Source organism: Bactrocera tryoni, unplaced genomic scaffold, assembly GCF_016617805.1.
Source record: "Bactrocera tryoni isolate S06 unplaced genomic scaffold, CSIRO_BtryS06_freeze2 scaffold_7, whole genome shotgun sequence".
NCBI classification, from domain to species: Eukaryota; Metazoa; Arthropoda; class Insecta; order Diptera; family Tephritidae; genus Bactrocera; species Bactrocera tryoni.
In genome coordinates, this window is record NW_024396366.1 from 18735835 (window position 1) to 18746558 (window position 10724).

Below are 10724 nucleotides of genomic sequence, written 5' to 3' on the forward strand. Positions count from 1 at the left end.
GTAAATAAAACACAAAGTAAAAACCCTAAAGGGTTTTAATCGATTTGGGTGTAGCGAAACGCACAGGGTAACAGCTAGTAGCACAATATATGTTTTCGGGTAATACTCAAATAAAAAACGTATTTCTAGCAATTACAAATTAATTTCAATTATTTTATTATATGTTACATATCGTCACCTGAAATGCAAAATAACGTAACAACATTTTCGAAATATACAGTGGCATGAATGAAACACGAAATAAAATGGAACATGAGTGAAACAAAATTTTAATATTGGTTAAAACTGGTTTATATCTGACCGCAGAACCTAAAAATGTTGAACATATGTAATATTATGTATGTAATTTGAAGTAGTGAAGCGTAATCAATAAGACACTCAATTTCGAATTTTTTGATGATACGTTATTTTGCATTTCAGGTGGCGATATATATTTTAGGGATGCAACTACACTATGACAATGCATTCGCAATTTGTCTTCGGCGACGATCTACTGTTCCACTGAAGTTTCTTTCAATTGGTTCCAATGGTACCACTATATCAACAAAAGTTTTTGTTGTTGTTTTAACAGGGTATCTAATCCCCGTTTAAGTGGTGAAGACCATCTAAGTTCTCGTCGACGTTATCTAACGGGTGTCCCAAGAATCGTGCTTTTTTGACGGTGTCGAACCAAAGGGAAAATTGTGTCAGAAGAGTGGGGTTGGTGGGGCATGCAAAGAGGTGGCCAGTGTCATGCGGAGCCTCTTTACACGCAGGACATACATATGTTGGATACGTCAGGGTCTATTCTGGACAAGTAGGAGTTTAACCTGCTACAATATCCAGAACGAAGCTGCGTAAAGGTCAATGGCATTTCTCGCGGTAACCCGAACTCTTCTTCTGCAATAGGTGGTGATTTGACGCCATCCCCTGGAGGGGACTCAGTGAAAGTCTTGATAGCTCTACTGTGAATACCGGTCAGTACCTGTCGAAAGTTAGTTGCGTCCGTAGTCCGGTCAGCGTATTGTTTGATTTCGTCGACGTAATTGGCGGTTCCGCTCCAAGCAGGTGGCTGCAGGGGTGATTTCTACTGGAACTTCTTGGAGAGGAGTTCATTATGCTCCTTAACTCAGAACATAAGCGTCTCATTATGAAGGAGTTCGATGGGAGACGCATCCCGTCGTTGTCCGGAGTGTAGTATTTTGGCAGGTCTAGGTTTTCCTCATCTGTGTACCGTTGCATCCAGTGACCATATTGGTGCGGCGTAATTGAGGACCGGCCGGCCGATTGTCTCGTAAGTTGGCAACAACGTTTCTTTGTTTTTCCCCATGTGCTGCCGGCTAGCGACTTGAGGATTTTGTTTCGGCTCTGTACCTTGACTATAATTGCGGTCGTATGAGGAGTGAAGAAGCATCAAAGTTTACACCTAAAATCTTAGGGTTATTGACAGTCGGAATCTTGACATCGTCGACTGCAATATTAAGCTCAAGTCTATACTCCTTCTTCCAGTTCGTCAATATGGTCGCTGTGGATTTGGTGTGGGAGAGTGTTAGGTTACGTGCAGAGGAGAGACGAGGAATGTCGGAGCAACTCTGCCCGACATTAATATCGTGCAATCATCAGCGTAAAAGCTTATGAAAACTCCCTCTGGCGGCTGTGGGACTTTCGAGACGTTATAGTTAAACAGTAACGGGGAGGACACCACCCTGCGGAACCCCTTGTTTAATTCTTCTCCGTTTAGGTTTGTTTAAATGAGTTTAGCATCCACCCACTATACATGGAAAAACTAATGGCACACCCTAATACTGCCCAACACATCATCACCAATACACCACACGCGGCGACACATTGGATTTCACCACAGCAGATGTCAACTATCAAAAGGATTGGATCATCGCTGTTTGGCCTTACTTTTCGTTTGATACACTTCCTGTTTGCAACACCCGTCCTGCGCGCCACATTTTAAATTTCGACAGCAGCGATCTGGCGCGCTATTTACCTACGCTACATTCGTTACCGAAACAATTTAAACATTCAATTTTAAGAAAAGGAACACTTGTATTAAGTTAAATACTTCCTAAATAAATTATCTTGTATTCTTAACGTTTAAGTGGTACTATATTTTTATTTCAAACGTGCCTGATAACCATTTAGTTAATTCAATGATCACCAAAATACAAATAGAGATACATATGTATCTATTTGTTACAAAACTATTCAAGGTTTTTCTCCTCGAAATAGTGCGGATGATTGACGACCACACAGGTAGTTTATGGACCACCTCTTCAGTCCTGGAGAGAGCGTAGTTTGTTCGACGAGTTGCAGTAGCGTTGTGAGATTGACAGTATCAAAAGCTTTTGACAAGTCCAAGGCAACGAGGATCGTTCTCTTACAGGGGGGATTCTGGTTAAGGCCACAAATTATCTGAGCGTTTATGACACTAAGAGCTGTGGTAGTGCTATAGACTTTTCAGAATCTATGCTGGTGGTTGGCTAGGCTCAGGTGGTGAGTGGAGAACGGGAGTAGCAAGGCCTCAAATGTCTTCACTACTGGGGAGAGGAGAGTTATCGGGCGGGTTTTTCAGGTTTCAGTAATGGGTCCACTCTTCCGATTTTCCAAACATCGTTTATTTGAAGAGCGGTCAGCGACGGGTTAAGGATTTTGGTGAGATATTTAATCCCGTCGAGCTTAGATCTTTTAGCATGAGCATGTTCATTCCACAGGGAGAATGGATAATTTCGCTTTGTTGATGACATCTTGAACCTCCTCATCATTGAAAGTAAGTGGCGCGCAGTCTTTTGGCATTTTGCGCAGCCGTCGGGTAACACATCACTTAGTTTGGTCTACGGAAGGGTGTAATGGGAATTGCCGGCTAAAGCAGTTAGCGCACTTCTTCGGGTCCGAAGAGACATGGCCATTTAACTTCATTCCGGTCATCATGCCTCTTCGGGTTAGACAAAGAAGACGAAGAGGCTGCAAGACTTCAGGTGATCTATCCATTTCGTCCGCTTATGATGATTTACCATTCGCCGAATCTCCAAATTGAGATCCCTTAGCAATAGCTGCTGCGATCACCTTGCGGAATCGACGTTCGTCAACGCATACGTCCGTAGGAATGGAAAGAGCGTTGAAGGTGCTGTCAGTAAATTCTGTGAAGCCGACCCAGTTAGCTATGTTAAAGTTAACGAAGGTACGGTTGTCCACAGAAATAAAATCGGGAGGTTTCTTGATCGAGATAATTATAGGCAGATGGTCTGATGCGAGAGTTAGTATAGGTCGCCAGGTTATGCTATTTATCAGACCACCATTAGCAATGGTAGTATCGGTCGAGCTAATACAGGTGCCCATAACTCTGGTGAGGGCTTCGTCATTCATTGTACAGGATGTCGAATCGTCAAACTGTACCGCAGGAATACCAAAGATCGTGGTTCGCATTAAAGTCGCGTACTACCAGACGGTTTTCACCACGAAATAGGGCACCTATATTCGGGTGATATCCTGTAGGGCAACATGTAACTGGGGGGATGTATATATTAAATATTTTGAGCTCGACATCGTCTGACCGGATAGTTTTATTCTAGGGTAGTATCCCTGCGGTAGATGTCTTCATCGATTAAACGATACTACACGGTGTTGTGCAATATGAAGGCTAGGCCACCATAATTATCTCGTTCGTGATCCTGTTGTGATGCACAAGTCGCAGTGGGAGCTGTGTTTCCTGTATCAGCTCCTGGACCGTGGAGGTCCTCTGTTGACCATTCGGTGTGGGTGGCCGCACAGTCCGCGAACTGTGTGCAGATTGCACAGTCAGCATCTACGGTGGTATTGAGTTGCCAACATGGCCACGTAACTCGTGGTCCACTCACTATGTGTCTTGAGGCCTGAGCTGGTGTCAAGATGGCTCCATCCATTGCATTTATTACACCTGACCGACGTGGAGTTTGGATGGAGCCTTTTGGCGCGAACGCAGCAGAGAAATCTCTCTCTAAAAGTTAATTGTAGTAATTATGTATGCACATAAACATATAAAAGCCGAATTGTGATCTCCTCTTTGATATGTTAGCTCCAAATATGTTTTTAGGGAGCTATTATTCACACAAATTAATCGTGGCTATATCCTCCATACCTTGCATCAACGCATCTTATCACTATATCCTGATTAAAATTATTTGTTAAAACGAAATAATAATAAGTTATAATTTTTTTGTTAAGGTGCTACTTACACTCAACGCATTTATGCTGTAAAATCCCTTTCCATTTAGATTCAAATGTTTGTTTTCGCACGGAGCAATAATCGAAACATGCATTCCGTCAACGCAACCAATCACATTTGGAATTCCCGATCTTTTTAAACATTTTCTTCTGGTTATTTGTGTTTCTTCTTCCGTTGTGTCCGTTTTGATCCAGACACTGCAAAGAGAGGATTCCGAAATTGGGAGCATTTCCTTGAAAATCAAAGAAACAGTAGGTTGCGCAATAACTACTTGAAAATCATTTCCCGCTGTTTGCTGATAGCTCTCATGCACTAAAAACTTAAGGACGCAAAATAATTTTAACATCGGCGAATAGGCGAATCAAACATTTGTCTTTTATGCTGTCTAGCACATACATAAATGCATCCTTGGTTAATCTAAAGTTTGCCTAAAATCTGATTATAAAAACTTATGTGATATGCGTGTATGCACTTTTATACTAATAGATACTTACAATACTGAAGAAAGTCCCATGGGATTCGAGTGATCCCTGATAAACCGTCGCTGGCTTAGTAATTTGGTTTTAGTTGCTTTCGTTGAACAAACAACATCATATATTTTCATTGTGTTGAACATGTAAAATATAAAAGCAAAACAGACGAAAAATACTGAGAAAAACAAATGGAATGAAATTTTTAAAAGTTTTGGGATTCAAAGCTGCTTAAACTTACACACAATTTTTTAACATTTCAGAAAAAAAATTTTAAAGCTTGTTGCTCAGAAATTATGTTTAAATTTTAATTAGAGCGCAATGTATTTATTTTAAATAATCTGGTTAGCAATTTATGTTTAAATTTCAGTTGAAATAAACAAGTATAACCAAATTTTGGTTTTAAGATTTGTCTCCAAAAAATAGTAAGGAAATTTGATATGTTAGAGATAAGAATGATCTAGCTATTCCGGCTTCACATGGCAGCTTTTTGAAAGAATTCCCACATAAGTATCTTCCAATAGATTCAAATCTGGAGTTAAAGCAGTCCACTTCAGCAAAACAATTATCCGAGAATTAAAGAACGCTGCATTGGAAAATTCTTTCATCAGCATGTAAATTACCAGCAAAATTAGGAACTTCATTTCCAACAAATCAGTGTTAATTTCTGCCTATATTTTTATTGGCTTGAAGCTTATTTTGGACTTCGCTTTTGATGAAAATGTTGTCAAAGATCATGAGAGACCCAGCACCATAAAGGGGATTATGGCATGCCCCCGTGGGCGTCTCAAAACCCTTTAACATTTATGAATAACATCTGGTAGATCCAAATTAAAGTTATTGTCAATACTGTGATGCAATTTGCATTTTCCTGAAAAATATTGAACCAATCGTTACAATTCTTTAAAAACTTTCAAAATAGGCTTCTTCTGCGTCGATTCAGCGCTACAAGCGCGAATTCCAAGCATTGAAGGCATCACTGGAATAGGCTTGAGAGTCGAGGTGCATGCTGCTTGGATCCCCTCTGTCGTTTCAAAATGGCGTGCGCCACTCGGAAGATTGCCTCTTTTTCTCGTGATGACACTCAAAGGCTTGTCACCTGTGAATACGTTATTTCAAAATCAGGAGGTCACTTTCACAAATGTTAAAATTTTCTTGGGACAGTCTTGGCGCACACCTTGCGCATGTTCAAGCGCTTCGGCACAATGTCGTGAACCACAGATTTTGTTTAATTCATTTTTTGAAAATTTCATGGCCTGATGCCAGCGAAACACACAACTTCTTTTTAAAGTAACACCCGAGTAAGCTTGCTTGATCATATCAAACGTCTCTGTCGCAGAATTACTGACATAGAATTTAACGAACGCTGTATTTTCGGCTTACACCACTCACAGAAAGACGTCGCTCGAAAATATTTGTCCTGATTCTCACAGTGCTCGGAGACAACTGATCATTCTCACCATTGATCGTTCGTAAGCTAGGACCGCCCTCACCGAATCCAGTCGGTGCGCGCACGCTCCGAAGTGCAGTCACGGCGCAAGAAGATCAGTCCTACTACTTTTCGGACAAACTCTGTATGCACTTAGCATTTATGTATATAATGAATATATGAGTAGCATATGTGTATGGTTAGGTTTATATTTATTTTCTTCTGTTTTACCATAATATTGATAAACACTGGTCTTTGATTCAGCTTCATCGCCAAAAATGGATTTAAGTTCATCGTACCACTGTTGCTGAGTTAATACACGTCGAAAGTTTAATTGAAAATCCGCTCGAAAACCCATTCCTCGAAATATTTTTTTTCTAGATTGGTATGACCGTCAGTGACATTTGGCCAAATGTCGCATCAAAATAATAATTAGTGTTTAGAACTACATAAAAGTCTATTCGCCGATTTTTACGATGAATAAAATATTGACGCTCGGTGATAATTGTCTCTCGCGAGAAAGTGTTTTTGATTAGAAGAAATTATTCAAAAACGGTTGAGAACGCATTGACAATCAACATCAATTTATGATCCATACATTAATAAAATAAAGGAATTGGTGTTTACAAATCTACGATTAAGAGTCAGAGGTCTTACTGGCATCGTTGAAATAACAGAAGGATCAGTGGAAACTATCTTGAAAGATAATTTGGGCCTAAGAAACGTTCTATTGGTTCTAAAATCCCTAAATTTTTTGGCAGAATTGTATTGTATCCCTCCTTTAAGACGGGCGACATCGATTTTGAAGAATAAATCAAAATTCTTGAACAAAGTGTTAATATGTTTTGCTCATATTTGTAAAACATGATCGCGCCAAAATTTTAACGATTTATTTCCATATCCATCAGTTGTTGTCATCATCCATGCCTCTGCACCATATAGCAGGACGAGAATAATGAGTGACTTATAGAGTTTGGTTCTTGTTCGTCGAGAAAGGACTTAACTTCTCAATTGCCCACTCCGTCCAAAGGAGCACCTGTTTGCAAGAGTTATTCTTCGTTGCATTTTGAAGCTGACATTGTTATTTATAACTTCGAAGTAATGACTGTCAACAATGACGTGGGAGCCTAGTCGCGAGTGTGACGACTGTTTGTTTGATGACAGAAGATATTTTGTCTTGTCCTCGTTCACTGCCAGACCCAATTTCTTCGCTTCCTTGTATAGTCAGGAAAAGCGGAAATAACGGCGTGGACGCTGAGTCCAATATCATCGGCGTACGCCAGCAGCTGTACACTATTAAAGAAGATTGTATCTGTTGTATCAAGCTATGCAGCTAGAATAATTTTTTTCAGCATTTTATTGAAGCAGTTGCACGATAGGGAGCCATCTTGCCTGAACCTTGTTTGTTATCGAGGTCTTCTTCCCGATTTTGACGGAGCTTTTGGCATTGCTCAAAGTCAGCTTGCACAGCCGTATTAGTTTTGCGGCGATACCAAATTCAGACATCGCAGCATAAAGGCAACTCCTTTTCGAGCTGTTAAAAACTGCTTCAAAAACGACGAAAGAGGTGGTGTGTGTCGATTCTCTTTTCACGGTTCTTTTCCAAGATTTGGCGCATGGTGAATATGTGGTCAGTTGTTGATTTTCCAGGTCTAAAGCTGTACTGATAAAGTCCAATCAATTTGTTGACGGTGAGATTTAATCTTTCACATTGCATATTTTTGCAACCTCAGATGTACAAGATTCCGAATTGCCTTATTGTTTTTATATATGTATACTAGGCCGGGTCGATTTGTGGGGAGGCAAAAAAATCGCCTATTGCTGTATGAAAATCATATTTTAGGGATCAAAATAAGAAACTTTGCCGAAAGAACCATACCTCTAAAACGAATTTTGATGTCCCCCAATTTGGGTCGAACTTTTGGGTAGGGGCAAATTTTGAAATAGAATTGAAATTACCATTTCATTCTTATTACCTATGAAAGTGAGGAGAACTAAAGCAATAACCACTATTGCTATCACTCATTTATTATAATTGTCAACCATTTTTAATTATTTTATTATTATATATTTTTAGGTGGTGTACGGCTTCCAGAAAATTGAGTTGCAAAATATGCCCCTGCTCCAGAAAAAAAGAATTTTCCACCGATTCGAAGTACTTATACGACATGGCCCATGCAATTTCTAGCGGCGTGGTTCCGGTGGATCTGGCTAACATCAAACCAGGGAAAATTGTACGATTCTCGGTGGCTCACCAAGGCCGCTAGATTATTGCGATTATATGTGACAACGGAAAATCCAGATGCAAATTTAAGAATTCTGGTTGAATTACTAATTAAATGTTAATATTGCCCAATGTACTTCAATATCAAATTATTACAAGCTCTGTCATGTGCGGCGATTTTTACGCAAATTGTCAATCAAGTAATTAAAGATGAATTCATATTATGCGCATTCGGAAAATAACTCTTGTTATCAATATTGGTGCGATGATAGGAAAGAAAAGCGCGACTTGCCATCAAGAAAATTTTTCGCTATCGAACCGATGTTGACGAGCCAATGGAACTTAGAGTTTATAAAAACCAGATATGAACTTTAATTGCACAAGTTATGAAATGATCAATTTGAATGATATAAATATCGTATTTGAACCACTATTCACGCGAAGCATTCCGTACGATACAGTGAAAGAATATTTAAATCGAGATGATCCACCGTTTAATGATCCAAAAATTCCATCACACATACAAGGAACGGAACGACATGTTCAATTACTAGCTAGCGTTTCCAAACGGTACCGGAAAATGTAGAGGCTGTTATGGCGACGACATTAGAGAGCCGTGCGAAATTGCCCAGACTTGAAAGTAAAAAAGACTTCAAACAATAATTTTTTTTAGTTTCTTTTCTATAACTCACTTAAATTAATTTTTTCATTTACATATGTTCTGACTAAATAAATTTCTTAAGAGAAAAGATAGATATTATTATAAATAAATAAATAAAAATAAAGAAAAACATAGCCAATTAGCTGATTTTTTCATGTAAAGGCCAAAAATGGTGATTTTTTGAAATGATTGTATGGGGAAGCCCCCAGGGGAGTTCCAAGGGGTGTGCCACTGGCATGGGTGGATCGGGCGTCCAAAGTTAGTGGGGTCGGTCATACATTTGGACTCGATTGGAGCACTCTAAATGGGTCAAAGTGGGATTTTTCAAAATTTGCCCCTACCCAAAAGTTCGACCCAAATTGGGGGACATCAAAATTCGTTTTAGAGGTATGGTTCCTTCGGCAAAGTTTCTTATTTTGATCCCTAGAATATGATTTTCATAGAGCAATGGGCGATTTTTAAATCGACCGGCCCTACTGTTCAGGGTATAATTTAATGTTGGCTCTAACACAAACATATCAATCAATCAATGAAATGTCATGAAATTCTCACTGGACAATCGATAAAGATAGCCAGTTCTAACGCACTAGTCGACATAGAGATGGCGTCACCAGGGGGTGCTAGATCCAAAAAGTCCTGTTTACTTTGGAAGGCACCTTGTATTGAAAACCAAATTTGGTGAAAGTGTTATCTCACGAAATGGCCCATTCAATTGGCCGTCTCGGCCGTGCGATTTGACGCCGTTAGACTATTTTCTGTGGGGCTACATCAAGTCTATGGCCTATGCCAATAGGTCATCGACGATATAACGAAAGAGATATTGCAGCAGTATTGGCCGTTTTATGCTTGAAAACCGTTGAAAATTTGTTTCAGAGTCTGGACTCCTGCAAGCGTGCCCTTAGTGGCCATGCAAAAGAAGTCGAGTTCTATACATAATAGCATCGGATGTGTTTTCACTGGAATAAAGAATTTCATTGATATCCCAACCCGTTTTTGTTTTATTAAAAAAAAAACTTTTGTAGCGATCTTATGGACAAATTCGTTATTCTCTACAGCGATTTCGCGTACCATTAGCATCTTAATTCGTAGAGTATTTACAGAACTATATAGGTATTCGTTTAGGTCATTATGAGGGTGGTAATGGTCCGATTACGCTAATGTGCAATACCAACTACTGTCAATCAATATACATACTATATATCCTCTGGTTCAACATATTGCGAGAGTATAAAAAATACTATATTTGCGTTTAAAGAAATTTTAAACAATTTCTTAATTTCCTCATTAGTGTAAACTTCTCCACTAAAAAAGAGGAAATAACAATAGTCAACTATAGATACTGGGGTCCACATATTCTGTACCTAGGGTCTTGAACAGTTTTGATTGGACTTTGGACAATTTTTGTCAAAATACTTAAAGTTATTATTACTGCAAAATTTTATTGCGTTATATTAATTACTTCCTCATTTGTGTACTAGAAGGTGAAAGAATCAAATGGAATTTTAAATTTTGTTATATGGTTGTAGTCCAATTTTGCCCATTTTCACACTGTATTTAGTCGAAAGCGGTTGGTCGAATCGCAAGATATGGTATTCACCAAAAAGTCTCATCATACCATCTTGGAGGATTTTATGTCTCTGGCGTAATTAGTTTTGGATTTATTGCGCTTTTAGTAATTTAGAACAGTACCGTTATATGAAGATTTCATCCAATTTCACACTATCGGTAGTAGTTCTTATAAGATTTGT